The 26358-nt window shown below is 42.0% G+C and overlaps 1 pseudogene; it reads right to left on the reverse strand.

Moving 5' to 3' along the window:
* Positions 1–11540: 11540 nt before the first annotated feature.
* LOC135526972 (C-1-tetrahydrofolate synthase, cytoplasmic-like) lies at positions 11541–26091 on the reverse strand (annotated as a pseudogene).
* Positions 26092–26358: the final 267 nt, after the last annotated feature.

Here is a 26358-nt window from a genome sequence, read left to right on the forward strand (position 1 = left end):
TACCCTTTTCCCTCCTCCCCCTGTCCTCTGCTCAAAACACAATGGTTAAATACTGCCCCCCTCCCAATACATGCACTCAACCTTCTCTGAATTTAAAGGGAAATGGGAGATTATTTTAAGTTAGTGTTACCAAACACATGCTGTCTTCCTGAGCATGATACAACCCCTCAAATACTAATAACAGCAGTCCAGTCAGTGTTATATTTGCAGCCACTGTCAATGTTATTCCAAACATGTCCCAGCCAGTAATGAGATGCATGTATTTGATTGTTAGAACAATTCCCCCTACCATCTCTTTAACAGCTGGTTTGCGTGCGAGTGCCCAGACAGGGTATGCGTTGGGAGTTGGATGGGGGGGGGGTTGCCTGCAGGATTTCCCACGACTCCTTCTGCAGTCAGACAAATGCCAGACTGCTCAGGAAGCAGCAGGGAAATCAAAATGCTGTGACTTGCAGTCAGTCGCATAGTTTTCCCAGGGTGCTTCAGACACACAGATAGCTTCTTTGATAGAGTAGGGCAATTCCACGGTAACGGAATTACACTGAGACTCAGTTTTTTCTATTTAAAATGATTGCCAAACAAAACACATTTATTTAAAAGTTTAACAAACTCTATGCACAATGACTAAGTTTAATAATTTCCACTGAAAAAATTACAAAAACACAATTAAGTGGAAGAACTGTGCAGATGCAAACTTTGGTAAAAGAATTACAGTAAAATCTCCCTCAGTTTTTTATGTGACCACGTTTCCCCTCAAATCTGCTCCGAATTCAAAGATGTCGGCAGAAAGAATGGAGTGTCACAATACATCTTCATCTTGAAAATAATCTATTTTGGTTATTGAACTACAGTAAGTGAAGTGGATTTACACCCGGTAACAGAATTACAGAAATGGAATTACATCATGGCTCCCTGATCTGTAGTACACAGAAATGCATAATTATGGGTATGAATGTCATTCTCCATATGTTTCACAAGTTTGGACGTCACAGTGCACCACAGTGGAGTTCAGAGCAGTATAGTGCAGTAAAGTAATAAAGTAGAGTACATTATACTGTACTCTAGTGTGCTCTACTGTACAGTATTGTACTGAACATTTACCTACTTTTTTAACTGTCCTGTACCGTGATATGCAAACTTGTGAAACATACATCTATGATAAATCCAGTCCATATGTGGACGTTGAAATCAAGGCCAGGGTGGACTGAACAAATTTAAACTACTTGTCAAAGTCCATGGACGTCCGGTGTCAGTTGGTGCACAGTGGCTGAGGATGCGGGTTACAGTAAATGGAAAGAAAGGGGGCTTTCTTGGTAAGAGCTGGGAGAGTTGACATTAGAGAGCGAGAGAGAAGACTGTTTTAACACTCGTGGTTTGACCACCAGATGCAAGAAAGGCAAAGAAAACAGCTATTAGCTGAACATAAAAGTATTCCAGTGGAAGGGAGGACAGTAGCAGGTGACCCAACTGTAGTTTGTGAACATTAGGTGTTCCTATTGTAGCCAGTTCAGTTGCAGTATTTCCTTTACAGATTTTGGGGTAATTCCCTAACATAATTATGAGATAATTAATTTAATTAATCTACCTTTACTGTAAACTAACCTTTAGATCAAATTGCATTTAGTGTAGTCAAACATATGCCTAGAACATGCATGAATTTCAATACATGAGTTCCAAATGTTTCAAGGACATAGCTAAACCACAGATAGAACAAGGAGTCCGATGTTTCAACATATGTAGCATCCGGTTGGAATTTCCACTCCCTACCAAATATGGGGAGGCAGGGTAGCCTAGTGGTTAGAGTGTTGGACTAGTAACCAGAAGGTTTCAAGTTCAAACCCCCGAGCTGACAAGGTACAAATCAGGCAGTTAACCCACTGTTCCTAGGCCGTCATTGAAATTAAGAATTTGTTCTTAACTGACTTGCCTAGTTAAATAAAGGTAAAATAAAATATAAAAAAATGGTGAGGAGAGGAAGCCCAGTGGGAGTGTATGGAGCGAGATGGAACTGGGCTGACATTCTGCATGATTTTCTCATCGAGGAAAACCCCCGACCTCTATAGTTTTCTGTTCCCCAAACTAAAATCTGAACAGAATGCACTACGTTTTGTAGACGTGACCCCTTGCCAAAGCTTTAAAAAATTGCACAAGTGCGAATTGAGTTACAGAGTGGCTCACTCAAACATCGTTTTAAGCGTTGTTTTACTAAGTTGCAGCTGATTTCGGGATTCTATACCGATCGATTTGCTCTCCTTTAATATTTGTAATTTGATGCATTCGATTCAGTCTCTGAATTGTTTCATCTAACTTTTCGCCGCAAGCTCCTGATATCGGGGCATAAAAACTACAGGTCGTGTCCTGAATTAGCCTGGTGCGCATGTGCGCCCAGCTATATCCTGTCCCGAGCTTGTTTTCCCCGTTTTCCGTGGCTAAACTAGCTAGTTTTTGTCCTCATTGACAAACTTCATAAATACTTCACCATCAAATTATTTGTTTTGTTAAATAGTCATGACTGGTTCGAGCTATGTGTCGTGTCGTAAACAACGGGGCGAAGGATATCATTGCTACTTAGCGCGTTTTGAGATCCACTGTCGTCATTGGCGTAGAGTTAGATGGAACGTTTCTGACGGTTCTTGGAACTGTGTCAACAGGCAGCCTCCCCCACTTGGCTTGATGGGATATGTAATGATTTAGCCTATTATTTAATTTGTTAACCTTTATTTAACTAGGCAAGTCAGTTAAGAACAAATTCTTATTTATAATGACGGCCTACCCCAGCCAAACCCAATTCAGCGAGATATGTACACAGTTTTGTACCCTTAACATTTTTTGAACTGATTTTCGTATTTGTTGATTAAAATCAAGACTTGATTAGAATAATGAGTAATCCAATAATGCCAAGAGAAAATAGCAACTCTACAGAGCTACAATGAATGGCAAAATGTATTTGGTCCACCACTATGATAGAACCCGCCAATAGGATCTCGCTAGCTCGTGCTTAGCTCTGCCCACTTTGCTTCATTTTCTCCCATTGAAATCGGCACAGATGAACCATCTTGGGTTATTTATAAATATTTTTGGCTAAACTTAACAAAATAAAAATGTTCTCCGGCACTTGCCAGGTACCATCCATGATGAGGACAGTAGTCTGTTCTTATTTGATATAAACTAACTTTTGGAACATCATCATCGTTCACATGTTCAAAAGACCTTGGATGTCTCTGACCTTGTACTGGCTTGCATAGGCTCCATGAGATCCCATTGTAATTAACAGCAATGACACAGGGAACAGTTGCAGCAGGCGAAGAAGACCAATAACACTCACGGCATAATCACTGCGGTCTCTACCCTCTACCACGTATCCACTTTCATCGTGCAGGTGCTGGTATTCGATGCCCACCTCCACCTGTCCAACTGTTGAAAGTTGCCTGACTAAAGAGATGGCCACATACATTATAATTGCATTCCATTAACAGTAAGTGATTTGCAATGACACTCGATTTTCATGCATAACCTGCATGCATGATGAATTGACACGTGTTTACATGTAGATATTTGTTTAGGCTAACGTTAGCAAACGAGCTACTTGGAATGACACTGACAAGTGAGTTTTTAGATTTGGCGCTAAAAAATAACAAACAAAATCCACTGCTGACCATGAAATCCTCAACGGATTGCAATTTGGCAAGCTAGTTTATTTAAAGAAAAAACGGTGATAGATTATATTAGATTGCTAGCTCTACCTGGGATGTAGCAAGCCATGTTGGATGGTGATTTTCCACGGTCGTCGAAGTAGAACACGTTGGTACTTATCAAGCTAACAATCTGCTAACACATATGATAAATAGGAAGCAGCAGTGTGTATTTTTGGAAATGTACAAATTCATAAACTTTTTGACGTGTATGCCTATAAAAATTTAAGGTATCATTATAGCGAAATTGTGCAGCCTCTGTGCAAATTGGAAAAAACATGTGGACGAGACGGAAATGTTGAATAATTACCCCTTTTAACCACTAGGTGGATTACTTGCTTTATCCTTCTGGTTGGTGGTTTATTCCAAAGCCTCACCTGCCATACATACATAGGCTTGCATCAACTTTTGTTGGCTCTCATGCGTTAATTTATGCTCTCATGTCATTGTTGGTGAAGGAAAGACCATTAACGTTATATATCTATGATCAACTAGAGATTCAACTAATCTTAACCAAGAGGGGTTAGAGAGCCCCTGTAGACCACTACTGTGACACCATAGACATTGTCTGACTTTCGTTATCACTCATATGGGACTATGGGTTAGGCCTGCCTACTCAGTGAAAATCAGTTTGGTAGTGCCATTCTTTGTGTGCACATAGTAAAATAGTATAGAATAGACCCAATAAGTATTGACCATTCCTCTTTGGTTTGCATGAATGATGGGTGTACATCGCTGAAGTCAGGAGGACTTTATCAGCCAGGCAATGTCCCCTTTTAAATGGGAAGGGCACAATTACTGCCCACCGAAGCAGTGGGGTGATGTGACAGACATAGAAAGATGTTTAGCTCTGCCCTTTACATTTACAATATTAAGATGAGTGGGCCAAGACACAAAAAGGCAGAGGTAAGTCAGTTCACTTACTTTTGAAATATAAAAAATGGTTTCAGACTTGTGCGTTTTGGGAAAGATTTGTCTCTCTAGGCTTCTTTACTTCAGTCAACTCAGTCTTAAATCACTTTAGCAAATCTTAGCTGCCAGTGTTGTCCTGCGGGATGTAAACAGAATACTGTCTGTTTCACAGGGCTCCGGAGGAGAGGGCAAATAAGAGGTAGGAGGCTTACACGTTGCAAAAATGTTTATTAACTATCAACATTAACTTGGGGGAAAAAAAGGAGAGTCGGAAGGGTGAGTCTAGGATGTCATTTTTTTGGTAATTTCCAGGGGAAGGGCAATGGTGGAGGGGAACACAGTCATGGGTAAGGGAGAAGAGGTGGTAGAGGAGGTGAACATGGAGGAGGTGATCACGGAGCAAGAGGAGGTTGTGGCGGACATTAAAGATATGATCATGCATCTGTTGTCAACACTTATTACAAAGAAAACAGTTTGGGCAACTTTGTGAAGTTGACAAATCTCAAATAAAACATACTTATAAAACTGAGCAAAATGATTGTTTAACTTCTTAATGCATAAGCAAATATTCATACGATGACATATCTAAACAGGACCTTATATGTCAAGAGTCGGTGAGACGCACCACCATTCTTACCATTCTTGTGTATGCCAGACTGCCCAGATCAGTCAATTAAGTCATTCTTATGATTTACTCACATAGAGAACATGAACCAATGGGGTAGTAATAAAGCCCTTGTTATCAATCCTTTCCACAACATTACAGAAAAAAAATCCAAGACTAATGTTTGTGTACAACAAAAAGCCCACAGCATTGACCCAGTAAAATGGCCAATTTAATTTGACCTTTATTTAACTAGGAACTGCCGTCATTGAAAATAACTGCCTTGTTCAGGGGTAGAACGACAGATTTGTACCTTGTCAGCTCGGATTTGATCTTGCAACCTTTCGGTTTCAAGTCCAACACTCTAACCGCTAGGCTACCTGCCACCCAATGGTCCTTGCAGTTGTGACCTTTACCACCAGAGGGATACACATCTCAAATTAGCTGTCTCATACATGTCCTATGAAATATATTCTAAAGATAATACATTTGGGGTCTGTGCTACTAAATAGTCTCTCAAATGCAGTTATTTATACAGCAATGGCATGTTTGTACACAGATTACATTTTTGTTTTTTAATTTGGTTGAATATAAATTGAAAAGGCATGACAAAAGTTTATTGCACATGTCCATGTAAAAGTACAGTATAATAATATGGATCTCATTGCTATGGAAACAAGTCTTCCACAATCTGGGGTGTTATGTCACACGATGAGTTGCTAAACAAACAATATGACAGAAAAGCAAGAAGCTGCTTAAATATTATCCATCCATGATACAGTATCATATTTCTAAGACATAAATTCACAAAGATCAAGATGACATATTAGCAACTATCTATACCTTTAGACAGCATGTTTTCTCTTATTTGTTTTATACAAACAATAAAACCATAGCTTTCTGTTGTGATACAGGTTCATCATTTATCATAAGCAGGATGATGCAAAGGTCATTGTACCTCTGAATGAGAGAGTTTTTGGATTTTTGCACGTGAACATTCAGCACTCTTTTTCCTCTTGGGTCAGTGTGGTATCTGAGTTCACCAGCTCAACCCTGAGCTGATCCAAGGCAGCGGTTATGACGACCTGAACCACAGAGCATGCCGTCTCCAGCAGGTGGACCTCTTTCTGCTGCATATCACAGTTCTGCTTAGAATCACCATTATTTTCAGCATTGAGGATTTCATGGAATGTGTCACAACCAGTCTTCAAAGAGTTGTTCAGTTCAATGGGGTATAAATGCACGTCATCACACATGTTACTCTCTAAATGTGAATCCTCTTTAACACTCTCATTTACAATTATGCTTGTTGGAGTGTTTTCCTCTATTGCTTTTATTCCATTATGTACAAAAGCATCCTCACAAATTGCATTTAAGTCAATGTGTTTGTTAAAAGCGTTTAATGTGAATTCCCCCCCAATGATGGATCCTCTGCGGCAACTGTGCTTGAGGTAACACTTTCACTAAAGCCTGAATGTCTCTGCACCTCCTCTACCTCTGAAACAAGATTCACCCCGTCATTGCCGGCACAACTATAGGTCTCTATGGGATATGGGGTTGCCAGCATCTCATCTGCCTGCTTCAGTCTATTTTCAGGATATTTTTTAGCTTCCATTTTATCAGTTGTAGGAGCAGGGTTTTCATAAGCCTTAGTTTCTTCTTTTCTTGTTTCTATGGTGTCTCTGACCTCAGTGTCCTCTGACTTCATAACACTTACATCCACACTCACTGTTAGTGTCTCAGAGCAATGCCCCTTAACCTCCCTGACAAAATCTAGGGGATGTGGATTAGGGTTCATGAGCTCAGTAATATCATCAGCATGTCTGTTAGCCAGGACTATAGTCTCCTCCTCAATGTATTCCTGTGTGCCTCCAATACGCTCTTGGAAGAAAGGAGAGGGCTTTTTGGTTCTGTGCCTCCAGAGATTCGCAGTCTTTTTCTTGTAGGAAATAGCACAAGGAGAATAATCTTGTAGAGAAATCTCTGGTCCTAGCTGTTCTTGCTTTGTTTTTGAATGGTCGCTGGGAGCGATCATGAGCCTTTTGAAGATTCTCCAGGTTTTAACTTTGACTTTTTCATCCTTTCCTTTCATCGCAGGAGTGTCCATGCTAGAGCAATTGTTAACTTGCTTTTCACTGGTTGTTACCCCATAAACTGCAGTTGGTTGAACAGCAAAGTCTCTGGTTTGCTTGTTGAAAAATGTGATATCATGACCTTCCTTGTCTTCCTTTTCACCAGCTCTCTTCCTCCACCTTCTAATGCAGATGAGTGATGGAGAGAAACATCGCTTCCTTGTGCCTTGTTTTTCCCTCTTGTGCTTTTGGTTTGAATGGACAGCTTTTACATCACTTTGTTCTGTGGAGAGTGACTTTGTGGTTTCCATTGTGTTTTCTAGTGTTTCCTCCTCTTTGGAATCAGTGGATTTCCGAGGGCTCTTTGTGGTAGATTCCAGTGGAACCTCTTCGAAGATTGTGTCCTGACAGCCAGTCATGGAATCTTCCTTGGTCCCTTTGCCATCCCCTGATCTCTGTCCCCAAGCGCAAGTCTTTCCCTTCCTCTCCATGTCACTGCTAGTCTTTGATTTACCAAGGAGTCGTCGCGGAGGACCTGTCAGCTTTCTCCTCAGCCCCACTCTTCCCTGAGTGTGTCCAATCGAAGCCTCTTTGACTGGCATGGTTGATGTATTATCAGACCAGCTCTTCAGTTATTTATCTTCCAGAGGAAGTTGGATGTGTCAAAACATTACTCAACCATGACACCAGAGGACAAAATCCTTGAAGACCCTCTGTCAGGATATCAGCCCTATGAATAAAACACACACATTGGTGAATTGTTCGAAAGTGTGAAGATTTGCGCAATCAATAACGTTTTCCTGGCGCAAAAGTAGTAAGCGTGTTTTGAGGTATACATATCAGATACAGGAGTCTCAAAGGAGATGCAACAAATGGCTTTGTTCTTATTTGCAGAAGCACAATATTCATCAATATTACAGCTTCTAACTTTAAAGGTCTTTATTGTCATGAATGAGTCACAATTATGAGACTAATTATGCCAATTAGATCATTTCAACCCAACATTAGTTGTCTATTTTTACCCCATGACTCATCCATGACTCAATGAATATTGAGGTTGTTATCACATTTGCATTTATTAGGCTAATGTAGAAGAGATGAAAGGTAGAAGAAGGTTACAATCAGGTAAAAGCATTGAGCAAAACAACAATAGGATTTTCTCTCAAATGATACCTTTGGAAGAAATAACTCCTCTCTTCAAATAGTTCCTAACCTAATAAATTACAATTCATTTCAATGAATGAATAATTTAACTGCATCTATTTAAATGGTGAAGTAGCAATTAAAATACAATTATTCAGAAAATAATATATATAATATGTATATAATCATGTTCTACTTACCATTTGTACAACTATGTAGGAAAATATTTCTTAATTTCCCAATGCCATTAGATACATGGTGGCACAGCACAATACCTGTAGACGTCCTGACAAGCCGCAGTCCGAGTGCAAGTGTCCGACAGCTCTATCAGAGAGCAAGCAGTATGTTTCATTTACATGTTTCAAAGCAGCAGCATCCTACCCGGTTTCCATAGTGACGCATTGATTGGATTGTAGCACGATGCCCTGCCCACTATCACTACAACGTACAGTGCCTTCAGAAAGTATTCACACCCTTTGACTTTCTCACATTAATTTTTTTACTACCTGAATTCAAAATGTATTAAATTGAGATGTTTTTTTCGTCTGGCCTACACGCAATACCCCATAATGTCAAAGTGGATATTTTTGTTGTTGACATTTTTACAAATTTATTAAATATGAGGAGCTGAAATGTCTTGAGTCAGTAAGTACTCAACTCCTTTGTTATGGCAAACCTAAATCAGTTCAGGAGTAAACATTTGCTTAACATAAGTTGCATGGACTCAAACTGTGTGCAATAATTTGTAAGTCGCTCTGGATAAGAGCGTCTGCTAAATGACCTAAATGTAAATGTAAATAATAGTGTTTAACATGCTCTTTTAATGACTGCCTGATTTCTGTACCCCACACATACAATTACCGGTAAGGTCCCTCAGTCAAGCAGTGAATTTCAAACACAGATTCAACCAAAGCAGACATTGATGATCCCTTTGAGCATGGTGAAGTTATTAATTACACTTTGGATGGTGTATCTATACACCCAGTCACTACAAAGATACAGGTGTCCTTCCTAACTCAGTTGCCGGAGAAGAAGGAAACCACTCAGGAATTTGACCATAAGGCCAATGGTGACTTTAAAACGGTTACAGAGTTTAATGGCTGTGATAGGAGAAAACTGAGGATGGATCAACAATGTTGTAGTTACTCCACAATACTAACCTAATTGAAAGAGTAAAAATATTACAAAACATGCATCCTGTTTGCAACAAGGCACTAAAGTAATACTGCAAGAAATGTGGCAAAGCAATTAACTTTTTTTCCTGATTACAAAGTGTTATGTTTGGGAGAAATCCATTACATAACATTACTGAGTACCACTCTCCATATTTTCAAGTGGTTGCATAATATTATGGGTATGCTTGTAATCTTTAAGGACTAATATCAGGATAGAAAATAAAAGCAAGCACATGCAAAATACCAGAAAATGGTTGTCTAGCAATGATCAACAATCAATTTGGCAGAGCTTGAATCATTTTGAAAATAATAATGGCCAAATGTTGCACAATCCAGGTGTAGAAAGCTCTTAAGAGACTTACCCAGAAAGACACACAGCTGTAATCACCACCTAAAGTGCAACAAATTATTGACTCTGGTGTGAATACTTACAGAAATATCTAATTTACATATTTCATTTTCAATAAATTTGCAAACATTTCTAAAAGCAAGTTTTCACTTTTGCCATTATGGATTGTGTGTAGATGGGTGAGAAATCCATTTTGAATTCGGCATGTAACACTATGTGGAATAAGTCAAGGGACATGAATACGTTCTGATGGCACTATATTTGTGAATTTCTGTTTTCAATTGACACAAAATTGTCACCAATATATAATTATGCACCAAGGCCACCCCCCTCAATTCTGATTGATACTACAGTCAGTATAGACAGGTATTTATCTGTCTCAATAACCGGGACAAAGAGGGTAAAGGTTGCAGCCAATACAATATAACGTTTTGTGAATAGTTAAGATTACTGTACTGTTTTTTTTCCTGCTCTTCTCTAAATTAGCTGCACAGCCATGCTACCTGGCTCTGATTCTGCATGTAGTTGTGCTGCTAGGCAGATGGCAGCCCCAGCAGGTGGTCCATGTCAGACTCAGCTCTATAATAATTGTAGCTTCTCTGGTCACCAGTCACAAAACTAATGCACACACCAACCTCCTCAGTGGGGAAATCCACTCTAGAAAAAAATATCACACCTGTGCTATTTATTAAAACCCCTTAAAAATTCCAATGAACAGAGACATTTTCCATTTTAACTGTGTTTTTTTCTCCATTTAATCGTTATTTTCTGAAATGTGTCATATTGATTTTAAGCAACATGCTCAAATTTCACAGAATCAATTAGTGTACAGTACTTTAACAGTATTTGACATTGTTTCTATTTTATATTGTAATATAGAATGACCAAAGGAAACATTAAGAGAGGCACAATTAGGACAAATCTTTAAACAACAAGGATGGTCAATGTCAGAAGTTTTTATAATGCAGCAATGTCCGAATTTGTTCTGTTTAATTTTCAACTCTGTTTTGAATCTTTACCAGTCCATAGCAGTAGACAGAGTCTGATTTACACACAAATAACCACCCGATTCATGATCTGAGACTTCCCTCTCCCTAGGGTCTCCTTGCCATGCACAGTATTATCAGACACATCACTGTACGTCTGGAGGGATAAGATACAGTAGCTTCTGGGAAGGTTTGTTTATTTTTAGAGGTGATTATTGAAAGGAATGTTAAGTAGGTCATTTCTCCCTGCTAGAATACTAATACAGAGTTAGTCTCGAGGGACAAACAGTTTAAGTTTCTTTACATTTACCCTTCAGTGGCCACAGGCAGAGCAAAATGAATTATTGACAGGCGTCAGAGACTGAGTGAAACATAAAGGACATTATTGACAGGGGAGGGAAGAGCTTCCAGTTATTGCTCCACCACATTTCATTAGGGCTCGTTGTGGGTGCTGCAGACTACAGACCAGTTCGAGATCGAAAGAGAGAATATCCAGAATCATCAGACATCAAGCATATCTGTAAACTAGTATGGGTTGTTGTATTGATGTCGTTCATATAGCTGTAATGTTAGCGGATTCCTTCAGGTACACAGGGTGGAGCACCAATTAGAATAGTCCGTTGACCTGCTCAGTCTCAGGGTCCAGGTCAATGTCGTAGCAACATGGCCTTGTGGGCAGCCCTGGAATCGTGGGCATCTAGGATGGGGCAGAAAAAAAATAACAATATCAGTATATTTGTGTCCTCTGATCAAGAGATTAATTCAGTTGATTCTCTGTTGAGGCCAGTGCTTTTTTACCATGCCAACCAGAGGGTAGAGGAACCCAGCACCCACACTGGCACGAATGTCCATGATGGGCAGGACGAACCCTGTGGGCACCCCCTTTTTATCCGCTTCGTGGGACAGGGACAGATGGGTCTTTGCCATGCAGATGGGCAGATTCGACAAAGCCCTGGACAAGACAATAATGACATTCATTGAAAGGAGATTAAAACCTCAAATAGAAATGCAAGTCTGACAGAATTTCACCAACAAAAATAAAATCTGCCCTTAAGTCTCTTTTTTTTGAGTAGCATGAGCTCCAGATATCATGTAAACAAATAACCATCTCGATTAAACTCCTTGGTCTCATAGCCATTTGGTGTAAAGCTCCACCTTGTGCTGGGCATCTGGCAGCAGCTCTATGTTATCAGCCCCATAGATCTTCTGAGCAATGATCTGGATCTTCTCCACAATGGGCAGCTAAAAGTGATTCAGACAGACAAACACACACACATATGCATGACATATGAGTACCATAAAACTGGTTCAGGTCATCTCCACGGATTCGTTTAGTGCATTTGCAACAGTACCAACCTACTGGGCACACCACGTCATTTTAACGTGGACAATTTGGTAACATTTGGTTGAGACGTTGGTCAATGAGTAAGTTGAATTTCCAGTGTGTTATCACTATGCTTTCAACCATATAAAAGCACAACCAAATTCCAATCAAAAAACAAAGTCCAATTTTTGGTTTAGTTGTCACACATGCTGTTCCAGATTCTGCACAGTACAACAGCAACAGCAATTGTGAAGATCTCCACAGACCTGAGACGACCCATGCATGCTATCTTGAACATGCACACTTAATATGATTACATAAGAACAAATGTATAGTCACATTAACCTCAATGTGGCCATGGATGTGTTACTCATTTTAAGGTTGAATGTTACATTTGTAAGATAGCCTTAACATTAGGCTATTTACTATATTTCATGTAAAAGTCATATTGACTTGTGTTTGGTTGACAACACAACCAAATATCAACATTTAAAGGATATGCATCTACTGCTTGTATAGTTCCATCTGAGCCACTGGCTTAATCCCATTCTTTATAATTGATTTTTGGTTGAGTTGGGAGCTGTGAATCCAGCATATCATTTGTTAACAAGTTAATAGGCTATATATTTTACACGACACAAGCAGGTGTGCTGCTTGTCGAACATCTCATTCCAAAATCATGGGCATTAATATGGAGTTGGTCCCACCTTTGCTACAATAACAGTCTCTACTCTTCTGGGAAGGCTTTCCACTAGATGTTGGAACATTGCTGTGGGGACTTGCTTCCATTCAGCCACATGAGCATAATTGAGGTCGGGCACTGATGTTGGGTGACTAGGCCTGGCTCACAGTTGGAATTCTAATTCATCCCAAAAATGGTCGATGGGGTTGAGGTCAGGGCTCTGCGCAGGCCAGTCAAATTTTTCCACACAGATCTCGACAAACCATTTCTGTATGGACCTCGCTTTGTGCACGGGGGCATTGTCATGCTGAAACAGGAAAGGGCCTTCCCCAAACTGTTGCCACGAAGTTGGAAGCACAGAATCGTCTAGAATGTAATTGTATACTGTAGCGTTAAGATTTCCCTTCACTGGAAATAAGGGGCCTAGCCCGAACCATGAAAAACAGCCCCAGACCATCATTCCTCCTCCATCACAGTTGACACTGCATTCGGGCAGGTAGTGTTTTCCTGGCATCCGCCAAACCCAGATTTGTCCATCGGACTGCCAGATGGTCAAGCGGGATCCATCACTCCAGAGAAGGCATTGCTCCAGAGTCCAATGGCAACGAGCTTTACACCACCCCAGCCGCAACGGTTGTCATTGTGCATGGTGATCAAAGGCTTGTGTGCCGCTGCTCGGCCATGGAAACCCATTTCATGAAGCTCCCAGCGAACAGTTCTTGTGCTGACATTGTGTTGTGTTTGGTTGTCAATGCAACTAAATATCAACATTTGAAGGAGATTTATATTGTGCTTGGCTAATTCCATCTGTGCCACTGACTAGTCTTCAATTTCAGTTTGTCTACAAAGTAATCATTTATATATTGGATTCACATTTCCATCTCAACCAAAAGTCTAAGTTAAAGAATAGGACTAAATCAAATAAAACTTTATTTAAAGTGCATTTAAAGTTTGATTTGATGTAGTCCTATTGTTTAACTTAGATTTTTAGTTGAGATGGAGACGTAAATCCAACATATCAATTATTCATTTGCAAACAAACTGGAATTAAAGCCAGACTAAGGCAGTGGCACAGATAGGCAGGGCAGCATCTTTTGCTTGGATAGTTCTATCATTTTTTTCTGATAGTGGATATAACATTGAAGATCTGACGTTTTAAAGGTACAAATTCAACATATTTTATACAAGGTTTTTCCTATGTTGAAATTTGGTTACCATGACATAATCCTGTGGTTTAAATTTCACCCTCAACAGTTTGTTGATTACTATTTTCAAATTCAATGTATTTTCCACATAGATTCCACTTTACAGTACATTGACAAATTATGTTGAAATAACGTTGATTCAACCAATTTGTGCCCAGTGGGAAGCCATTGCATAGTCTATATCAGGAATCAACCAATATTCCACTGCTCCTCTCCTCTGATTCCCCTTGTGCTCTCAGTCAGTCGCATGGGCAGTCACCAATCACCAGAGGGGCGTACAGCAGCAGTCCTGCTCCTGTCTCTGACAGATCCACTGTAGTGGAGAATAGAGCCATTTCACATTTCAACTAACCTCGACTCAGGGGTCACAGGCACATCTCTCCTCACCTGTCAGTCGCACATTGACTGATGGGGTGACATGGGGTTGATGTATGGATACTCTGTGATGAAAACAGTCATCGGAGCATAAGAAGTGAATCAGTGATTTAATCTACGGACATGACACAAGACTGATAGTGAGATGGTATGAATGGAAGTCCAGCCAGTGAACAGTCAAGATGAGAAAAACCTTTACGACCTGAGCAAGATGAAATCAATGCACCTATGTCATAAAGTGAAAACCAAGGTCTTTCAGTAAGGTCCAACGCTCGCTTTACCTCTACATCATAGAGAAACTTGAAGTCGCTGGGGGCCTCAGAAGCCCTCTGCACAGCCTGTCCCAGGGCCACAGCACCAGCACCCCTTCAGCCCATTGAGAGCAGCGCACCGCATCAAAGTCTCCCACTGCCTTGGCCAGGCTACAGATCAGGTCCAGCTCTGATTTCAGTGTCTGTCCTGCAGTCAGGGTCACAAAGGTCAGAGGTCAATGCACTAATACACAGGACAATAGGGGTAAAATAGTTTCAGATGCTCACCATGACTAGGACTTACTTGAAAGCGTTGACGGCCACCACCACTGGCACTCCAAAGTGTGTGGCATTTTCCACCTGTTTCCTCATGTTACTGCAGCCCTTCCCGAGAAGCTCAAGGTTCTACGCAAGAACACACAATGGGTCTTGTTGATATATAGCCATTACATAACATATTGTGTATACTCTGCCTTTGTAGAGACACCCCAGTGACCTTGACGAGCAAGTTAAGTGCAGCCATTTTCTACTCGCATCAATGATCACATGTAAGCAGTATGCACTGGTCTATGTAAATGAAGGGAGCTTGTGACCTGGACCTAATTGCACTCCATAATGGATAGGCCTGGGTAATTCAGATCAACTAATAGCGTCAGATGAGAATTAAACCAGGTCACAAGACAGAGCAAATACCACGCTCATGCCCTTGATGCCTTCTAATGAATGATTGAGTCTTTAGTGCAGAGGATGGGTAATATGTCATCAACAAAACATTTTCATAAAGGGGAAGTGACACATTTAGGATGGATGCCCTTTCATTGATGTGATGAGGTGTGAAGGGGGAGGGGCGGAAGTTAAGACAGTGGGGGTGAGGGGCGGAGTAGTGTCTTACCTCTTCCACATATTCTTTGGGCAGGGGCAGTCCAGCAGTAACCTGCAGCAAGGGAGAAGTCCAGTCAAAAAGCCACCAAACTAGCATAAGCAATTATGGGATCAATCCCTACCCAATGACATGAAACTTAGTAGTGTTTGTGGGGGTAGAGCTAAAGCAGCAGCAGAGTGAATATGAATGAGGTCTTCCTGTGTGACCGCCAAACAGCAGGAAATGTAATTACATTCTCAGCAGTGCACCTGCATTCATTGACGCGGGATAGAACATTCCATACGAGAAGATGTGACAATAACGTGTGAACATTCTCTAGGCTGATCTGATGATTATAATTCACTGCAGTGAGCAACCATTCTTTTTCCTTTGAGGGTAAAAACCTTCGATAGTTTTTTCTGAAGCAGTCTTTCTGAAAGCTGCCAGTTGGCACCACCGTTAGGACAGAGATGGAAAGATATTTGGAGACCCCCGGTAAACTGTGCAGTCACTCACCATTGGCCCATCTCTGTGCATGGGGCGGCAGGTAGCCTAGTGGTTAGAGCGTTGGACTAGTAACCGAAAGGTTGCAAGATCGAATCCCTGAGCTGACAAGGTAAAAAAATCTGTGGTTCTGCCCCTGAACGAGGCAGTTAACCCACTGTTCGTTCCTAGGCCGTCATTGAAAATAAGAATTTGTTCTTAACTGACTTGCCTAGTTAAATAAAGGTAAAATAAAAACAATTTATAAAACATCTTCAGGGCTCGGACAGTGGCCACCAGCACCACCACGTGAGGCCGGAGTAGCGGCATTTGATGTTGAAGAATGTCTCCATGCCGATGTAAGCACAGAACCCAGCCACTGTCGCTATCCCATGAGAGAGACAACCAACACTCACATTGCATGACTACTTCATAGTTTTGTTTCTTGCCATGGCTGTGTGTTTTAGCTCCACTTACCCGCAAAGCCCTATCTTATCAGCCAAGATGGAGGAGTTGCCATGGGCGATGTTGGCAAAGTGTCCGGCATGGACGAACACGGGTGTTTTCTGTTGAGAAAAACGCCTCAGTCACACAGCAGCAGAACATACACAGACTGTGGCAATGTCACCACTCAGACTCACAGCAGTCAGTCTACCACATCAAAAGCCATACCGACTCAGAATCCCTTATCTGCAGTCAACATAAGTTTAGCTAAGCAAGTTCTAGGCTTTGAAATATCTGTTGATTAGACCAAATCCTGCCTCTGTACTTCTCAAAAGAGATATAGGGGATTAGTAACTAAACTAAAAAACAGCCACAAGCAGATGCCTTCTGTCTATTCCAGACTGGAAATGCGTTATCACTGCTCCGGGATAATGTAGGAAGCCTCACATCCACACTACCCTAACCAATTAAATAAATCTAAAACCCATTTTCCCACGCTGCTTTGCTTCCCTCTCCTCCAGTCGCCGGGCTAGTACAGTTCAGCCCCCCCGGCTCTGTGGCCCCCACCCACCTCCAAAGTCTGCATCAGGTTGGGCTTGATGGCATCCCTCTTCAGCACAGTCTGGGCTCCGCTCACACCTTGTACAGAGTGAAAGCATAGGAAGAACCTTTCAAGCCCAGAATCAACAAGCACTCATCACGGCCTATGTATTGGTTAACAGTGAAGGAAAAAGACTAGGGCCACTGACCAGATCCTCTGTGGTGATGGGCTGCCTGCTGCGGCTGGTGGCCACCACCTTGGCCAGGTGCTGGCGCATGTCCTCCGGGCTGCTGGTGAGAGCCAGCACTGGCCACCGAGATGCTGAACTGGGCCTGGGGAGAGCGACAGAACAGGAGTCAACATGTCAGTATTAGGTGACTAACTAATGGTAAACTAGTGTGTCCCTTCTCAGTCTGTGATTGGCCAACGGTGATCTTCGTCAGGAAACGATCATTGCGTCATTTTCAGTGTTGGATACCAAAGACCCATAAAACATTCTATTTCTCATGATTTTTGATAATATGCAGTATGCACAATAACAGCTGCTTGTGTCTCCCAGACACAGTGCATCTCCAGTACCTCTGTGCCAGGTAAGAGAGTCTGGGTCCATGTCCAGGTGGGCGAAGCGGTTGATCTCCTCAGTGAGAGTGGTGGGGTCAGTCTTTTCAATGCACACACTCTATAGGAGTCATACACACAGACACTTGCAGAGAAATTCTCTCACTAGCACAGCCAAGATGATAACGGCATTATCCAATTGTCATCCAATGAGCCTATCTTTGTTCTGATGTTTTTACCTTCAGTCTGTTTATCTGGATGGGGAAGAACATCCGCTGACCTCCACTAAGGGGGACCAGATGGTTATATAAAGCCTGTGGGAGAGGTAATAAAAGAGAAAGATAAGAAATGGGCTGACACACATTCATCAAACATGAAATACCACCTTGTGCAGTGCAATCTTTCTCAACAACAGAGGTCGAGAGAGAGAGAGTTCACCTTGTCTATTTGGGTGGCTTCGTGGAACACGCAGGCGTCAATGGCTGCCGCCACCAGGTTGTTGGCAGCTGTGATGGCATGGATATCGCCAGTGAGGTGGAGGTTGAACTGGAATCAGAATTAAGCTATATGGTCAGACACAGGCGAAGACGGTGAGCTTCATGTGTGCCCCCAGAGCCTGGACCAGTCCTATGGTGGTGGTGCTTTTTCCCTCCCCAAGCGGGGTGGGGGTGATTCTAGAGATACAGATAACATTAACACTGGTGTGAAAAGTTTCAGAGAGCATAACAGATCATCAATCTTGATAAATCAAGAGTTCTGTACCAGGCCACTGTAGTGACAAGGAGCACATTGGTACATTACACCTACAGCATGATAGAAAAATAACAGATTCAAGTCAAGAACAAAAGGTTCTTGTACCCAGTACAAAATAACTAGCGAGACAGACAGACCGAGTGTACCCAGCGACCACCACGTATTTCCCATCAGGCTGTGCCCGCAGGCGTTTGAGGATGTCCAGCTGCACCTTGGCCTTGGTCTTCCCATAGAGCTCCACCTCTTCCAACAGCAGCCCCACCTCCCTGGCCATCCGGTCGATGGGCTTGAGTGCGCAGGAACGTGAGATCACGATGTCACTAAGGGCCACAGTGGGGTCACACTCATTTAGTCAGCAGTAACAGCAGACAGAAAATGTTCCGCAAGCCTCTGAGGACCAAGTTTAGGGCTTTCCACCATGAAGGTAGAGACTCAAGACTCGAGCCTCCTCAGTTAGTGGATGCTTGAATTATTGAGCAACAGTATGGAGGAGTATTAAAAGTATGACTAAGTGACTACGAAATAGAGTGATTCCACATCAGAGAAGGTAGGCAGAGGATGAGGGGACCAACCTTGGCACAGGCAGGTTGAGCTTGATGTAGGTGATGCTCCACTTGCCTGGCTGGTGAGACTCCAGGAATCGCTTGGCACTGTGTTCTGGAGATGAAGAAAAGTCGCAAACCACACAGCCAATAAAAAGCTCTGACTACACGTTCAGCTTGGAATTTGTACATAACTCGAAGGCAATTTGCTATGGTTCTGCCTTATGGACAAAAGCTATTAATTCTAAGGGAATGTGCTCTGAGCAACCGTGGACTGCGCAGTGCCATAAAAGTGAATAAAAAGAAAAATTGCTTTCCATTCATTCATGTCGTTAGAATGCAATTGCCTCAGCTCAGAGGATTACCAGACAGAGGGAAATTAGCTTCTGAAGGAACACCTTATCTACTACAAAATGCTCCACAGTCTTTTTTCCATAATGTCATGCTGCGGAAACAGGTGAATAACATTGATAAGGCCACAGGACAGGGAGTTGCTCCATCACAAACAAAATGACCAACTTTTCCCCTGAAATGTGAATTCCCACAGGATGAATTTTGGAGGTGAAGTGTTTTGTGTAATTACTAGTAGGGGTGACACTACCTTCGAAGCAGAGGTGGATCGGTAAGCTACACTCACGTCTTGAGTAACTTTGGCTGAGATCTGAGGACTTGTATTCCAAGGCTTTAGCTTGGTGGGCTACCGTATTCTTGAGGCATACAGACAACCCGTGTTCAGTCATGAGCTCCACTCCTCCTGGTACGAGAGTGATGAAGCCAGCCTGCTCCTTGGCAGAGGAGTATTGCACATCCCCCACCTCGCGCTTCCCACTGGGCCTCGTCCCATCTTAGAAGGTCAAAACAGGCATAAGTGCCCCTAAACTTTACCCATAAATAAAAGTTGCCAGCTCCATGGAGAACTGATGACACACTAAATGGTTAGCTCACATACTTGTTCTAAAAAGAAAGAATCCTTGTCAAAAGGGAAACCAATGGAGGGGACCATACTAACCTAGGATGTGATTAATGCCTCAGTCGATGACCACCGCTCCTTTCTTTACCCAATCTCCCTTCACCATCTCTACCTTCCCGATCCCAACCACCAAGATGTCAGCTCTGCCCACCTGCAAAGAGGGGATTGGATGGATCTCCTCAAAATACTATATTAGTGTCTTTCGTGGAATGAGTCTGTCAATCTAATGTACATTAGTGCTGCTGTATATGGGATCTGTATGTGACATATTGCTACCTGTATACATGATCGTGACGAGTTGGATGTAGTAATGGCCTGTATATGACAGCTTATGGTTGTGAGTGTGTTCATGTTCTGAGTGAGCATGTGACATGTTCTGGGCTTGGGTTTACCTCAGCAGCGAGGTCAGCAGTTTTTGAATGGCAGGTTGTCACGGTAGCGTGGTTCCACAGCAGCAGGTCATGCATGGGCGCACCCACAATCTTACTGCGGCCAATCACTACAGTTTTCTTCCCAGCCACCAACACACAATCATTAAATTGAGCACTTTTACATACCTCTTATGAACTTTGAGCGGTTCTGGACTGGTTCTGACTGACATTTTGGTGTACAAAGCGATCTGAAAGTGCTTATAGTACCAGAAAGCCCCACCAGTGCCTTATAGTACCAGAAAGCCCCAGCTGTCCGCTCTCCACAACCACTCTGTCAGCAGAGCAGACTTGAAGTGTCAGGTTTCACACTCTACATTTGCATAGGGAATGACACACTTTCCAGTGTGTCACATTTTCTGGCCTATCCAGACAAATAATAGATTTGCTCTCTAAAGGACGGAGCCCAACCTTGGAGACTGCATATGAAAGAGGACAGTCTAGCGATTCCAGCAGTTGTGGTTTCATCTCATTATAAACACTTTCACTTGGTCACTTTGTGCATAAAGCTGAAGTTCTAACGAGTCTGAGGAGACTTTACAGAAAATGCTCTGTCATCAGTTAAATTAAATGGGGCCACATTTGTACACTAACTAAATATGATCATATTTATTTTCCAGTTCTAAGAAAAGTGAAATCTTATAAGTCATTCGTAATTTGATTGTTACTATATTTTAAAAACTTTTCAGTCATTTCAAGTCCTATTTCCACACTTTTGTTGAAATTTTTTGTTATATTTTCACAATATTTGTAAGATGTACTTGAGCTTGTACTTGAGCTCACCTCAAAAGGGAGTTTAACTCAGCAATTTATAATTATTTTTACCAGAAAGGTGAGTTCCCGTCCTTTCTAGAACTAGGCAGCATTACTAGTTTTTGTTTATGGGCATCATGAAAAATTATAACTTTTGGCTATTTAGGCGGAAATCTATATTTTGCATTATCATTCAAGTCAAGTGATTCAGCTGACTGGCATTTAGTCCTATTTTCTCCACTGTACCCACCAGTCTGTCTGATGAGCTCCATGCAGCCGTTAGGAGTACAGGGGATGAAACAGGTTAGGAGTACAGGGGATGAAACAGGTTAGGAGTACAGGGGATGAAACAAGTTAGGAGTACAGGGGATGAAACAAGTTAGGAGTACAGGGGATGAAACAGGTTAGGAGTACAGGGGATGAAACAGTCACCCAGGTCCCCATGGGACAATTTCCCTGCATTTATACTAGTCAGACTGGGAACACACAAACAGTACACTCATTATCAGCATCCGGTTTCTGATCAACAATTCTAACCACTAAGAGTTAGTCATACTTAACCATACAGTGGGGTCCGAAATTATTGACACCCTTGATTAAAGATGAGCAATAATGATTTTTTTTAAATAGTTTATTCAAATACTAAGCTATATTATATGCTCAAAAACATTCTGGAAATTATATAATTTTATACTAATACAATTGCTCAGAGAAAGAGCTTTTCTTAATAAGTCATATTTTTTCTAAAACAAAGTAGTGGGTAGAAATTATTGACACCCTTAAAGATTCTTAGAAATAAAAAGTCAAAAGTTTAGTATTTGGTCCCATATTCACAACATGCTTCTGATGCTACAAACTTGTTGGATGCATTTGTAGTTCATTTTGGAGTCGTTTTTATTCTAAATAAGAATAGAATGTTTTTATTTTACCTTTATTTAACTAGGCAAGTCAGTTAATTAAGAATAAATTCTTATTTTCAATGTCGGCCTAGGAACAGTGGGTTAACTGCCTGTTCAGTGGCAGAATGACAGATTTGTACCTTGTCAGCTCGGGAATTTGAACTTGCAACCTTCCGGTTACTAGCCCAACGCTCTAACCACTAGGCTCCCCTGCTACTCCAGGGTAGCCTAGTGGTTCTAAACACTACTATATTAATGTGGATCCTATCATGATCATGGATAATCCTGAATGAGTCGTGAATAATGATAGGTGATAAAGTTAGAGGTCAAAGATCATACCCCCGTTATTGGTAATGGTGAGAGGTTAGCATATCTTGGGGGTACTCATCATTATTCACGATTACTCATCATTATTCACATTAAACAAAATCTTTCTCTGAGCAATTGTGTTAGTATAAAATTATATAATTCCCCCATTTTTTTGCAGCTTTAAGGGAATATTGAGAAAACATCCTGGGTGAAGCTGCTACTACAGAACAATAATGTTTAATTCTATTGTTAATGTTGGCGTATTCCCAACCTTGATACAGTATTTTTTTAATTGAATGACATTTTTGTTAAAATTAACTAGGCAAGTTAGTTAAGAACAAATTGTTATTTACAATGACGGCCAAACCCGGACGACGCTGGGCCAATTGTGTGCCGCCCTATGGGACTCCCAATCACGGGCGGATGTGATACAGCCTGGATTTGAACCAGGGACTGTAGTGACTTCTCTGTGGTGACTTCATTTCACATGAATGGGCAGGGGCGCAGCCATCGGTGGGTCTGGGGGGGGGGGATAGGCCCACCTGCTTGGGCGCCAGGCCCACCTACTGGGGAGCCAGGGCCAGCCAATCAGAATGAGTTTTTCCCACAAAAAGGCTTTATTACAGACAGAAATACAACTCTGTTTCATCAGCTGTCTGGGTGCCTCGTCTCAGATGATCCCACAGGATAAGAACCTGGATGTGGAGGTCCTGGGTTGGTGTGGTTACATGTGGTCTGTGGTTGTGAGGCCGGTTGGATGTACTGCCAAATTCTCTAAAACATGAGGCGACTTATGGTAGAGAAATTAACATTCAATTCACTGGCAACAGTTTTGGTGACATTCCTGCAGTCAGCATGACAATTGCATGCTCCCTCAAAACTTGAGTCATCTGTGGCATTGTGTTGTGTGACAAAACCGGAGATTGTAGATTGGTCTTATTGTCCCCAGCACAAGATGCACCTGTGTAATTATCATGCTGTTTAATCATGCCACATCTGTCGGGTGGATGGACTTTCTTGGCAAAAGAGAAATGCTCACTTACAGAGATGTAAACAAATTTGTGCACAAACTTTGAGAGAAGCTTTTCATGCATATGGAACATTTCTGGGATCTTTTATACCAGCTCATGAAACATGGGACCAACACACATGTTGCATTTATATTTTTGTTCAGTATAGATTCAGCCGCGCGCCGATTTGTTCTTGAGCGGATGCTCAAGGTTTAGTAATATTTGACTAAACCTATCTTACATTTGTATACGGTCAGACTTACAATATCTCGCTCTCTTACAAGTGCATTAGAAAATATTCAGATCCCTTAACTTTTTCCACATTTTATTACATTACAGCCTTATTCTGAAATTGATTAAATTTATTTTGTTCCTCAATCTACACACAATACCCCATAATGACAAAGCAAAAACAGCTGTTTTTTAAAATAAATTTTAGCTAATTTATTAAACAGAAATACCTTATTTACATAAGTATTCAGACCCTTTGCTATGAGACTCGAAATTGAGCTCAGGTGCATCCTGTTTCCATTGATCATCCTTGAGATGTTTCTACAACTTGGGAGTCCACCTGTGGTAAATTCAATTGATTGGACATGATTTGGAAAGGCACACACCTGTCTAAGGTCCCAAAGTTGACAGTGCATGTCAGAGCAAATACCAAGCCATGAGGTTGAAGGAATTGTCCGGAGAGCTCCGACACAGGATTGTGTCGAGGGCACAAATCTGGGAAAGGGTACCAAAAATGTTCTGCAGCATTGAAGGTCCCCAAGAACACAGTGGCCTCCAAATGGAAGAAGTTTGGAACCACCAAGACCCTTCCTAGAGCTGGCCCACAGGCTGGGAAGACTGAGCAATCGGGGGAGAAGGGCCTTGGTCAGTGAGGTAACAAAGAACCCGATGGTCACTCTGACAGAGCTCCAGAGTTCCTCTGTGGAGATGGGAGATCCTTCCAGAAGGACAACCATCTCTGCAGCACTCCACCAATCAGGCCTTTATGCTAGAGTAGCCGACGGAAGCCACTCCTCAGTAAAAGTCACAGGACAGCCCGCTTGTTTACCAAGGCACCTAAAGGACTCAGAACATGAGAAACAAGATTCTCTGATCTGATGAAACCAAGATGGAACTCTTTGGCCTGAATGCCAAGTGTCACATCTGGAGGAAACCTTGCACCATCCCTTCGGTGAAGCATGGTGGTGGCAGCATCATGCTGTGAGGATGTTTTTCAGCGGAAGGGACTGGAAGACTAGTCAGGACTGAATGAAAGATGAATGGAGCAAAGTACAGAGAGATTCTTGATGAAATCCTGAGCACCATGGAGCAGATTCTCAGACTGGGGTGAAGGTTCACCTTCCAACAGGACAATGACCCTTAGCACACAGCCAAGACAATGCAGGAGTGGCTTCGGGACAAGTCTCTGAATGTCCTTGAGCAGCCCAGCCACAGCCCGGACTTGAACCCGATCGAACATCTCTGGAGAGACCTGAAAATAGCTGTGCAGCGACGCTCCCCATTCAACCTGACAGAGCTTGAGACGATCTGCAGAGAATAATGGGAGAAACTCCCCAAATACAGGTGTGCCAAGCTTGTGGCGTCATTATACTTCACATATTCAACTAGAATGCTTCGAGAATGGCAAAGATGTGGATGTGAAATGGTCACACCGAACATGACAAACATGTTGAAACATCTTAGTGCTTTCCCATCCACATCCTTCTCTGGGGCCGCAGCGTTAGTCACCATCTCAGTATCTATTTTGTGGATGGAGTCTAGAGGCAGCTGAACGATAAGGCCATGGATAGCAGAGTTCTCATTCATCTCTGTAATGCTGTGCAGAACCTACAGAGATGTGGGGTGTGTAAAAGAGAGAGGAAGGGAAAGAAATCAAAAGAAAGGGAATGACTGAGACAAAGAGAGCGACAGAAAGTGGCCTACAGGGACCACTAGGAAGAAACGCTATGCAAGCTGTGAAGTCAACCCCCTCAGGACCCCTCCTCACCTCATCCTCTGTGGCAGTCCTCGGGAGCCTTAGGTGTGTGGCATTTATTCCAATCTACAATAGGCACAAGAAAAACAGCGTTTATGAAGTGAACAGGGAACAACGTGGAACATGTATCAAACATAAATAATCACGTCAAACTTTCTACTGTTATTTACCTCGGCTGCTGCCTTCAGCTTCATGCTGATGTAGAGGCTTGAATCATCTCAGTCCCCCACCTGAAAAGTACACAGCACAATTGGAGCAAATAGGTAGTCCTCATGTGTTGCAATAATGATTGAATAACCAATGTCATTTATTATGTACATTACATTTCATAATTCAACTATATAAGTATAAGAATGGAATAAATTCTCCTCTCCACTCTGAGTGGTTCTGAATCTGCCTGAGGAAAGATATGACCCCCAGGCTTTATTCTGTATCCCTTTTAGCACACAACACAAATTCGTTACCATCTCAAGTACACTCAAATGATACAAATACTACCCATAGACAATCTAAGGAAACAGGCCATGGGAAAATAGGCTACATGGACAGAATCAAGATTTGAACTGCAGCCCTAAACACAAACTCTTGCTCTTACCTGTAACACAACCAGACCTGGTCGAAAGTTAGGGTCCTGAGACTTCATCTGCTCCACATTCTTCTTCAGCCTCTCCCTCACCTGGCTGTGGACATAAGACAAGCTACAGTCTCACAAAGAGAAAGCAGGGGGTAGAACCTGGATGGTCTTACAGGGACGTGGTGTTCCCAGACACCACTGAAGCCATGGACCTCCATCATCCAACTGTCCACAGCACAACTCAGATCTTTGGAGGAGGTGAGGTGCAGCATGATTACCAGCTGAGGGACAACTCCAGGACTATGGCAAAGAGCAACACCCGGAGTGCAATGCTAGGAAAGAGCCCTTATAGCGCTAAGAGACTCAGACCACAGGCAACCTTGGGTGTAATAGCTGGTTATTTGGGCATATAAAATGTTCCTGTTTTCATTAATTTAATGGAGTGAGTTAGGTCTGCTCTATACCAAATTAGCAT

The sequence above is a fragment of the Oncorhynchus masou genome, chromosome 32 (genome assembly GCF_036934945.1).
Source record: "Oncorhynchus masou masou isolate Uvic2021 chromosome 32, UVic_Omas_1.1, whole genome shotgun sequence".
Lineage (NCBI taxonomy): Eukaryota > Metazoa > Chordata > Actinopteri > Salmoniformes > Salmonidae > Oncorhynchus > Oncorhynchus masou.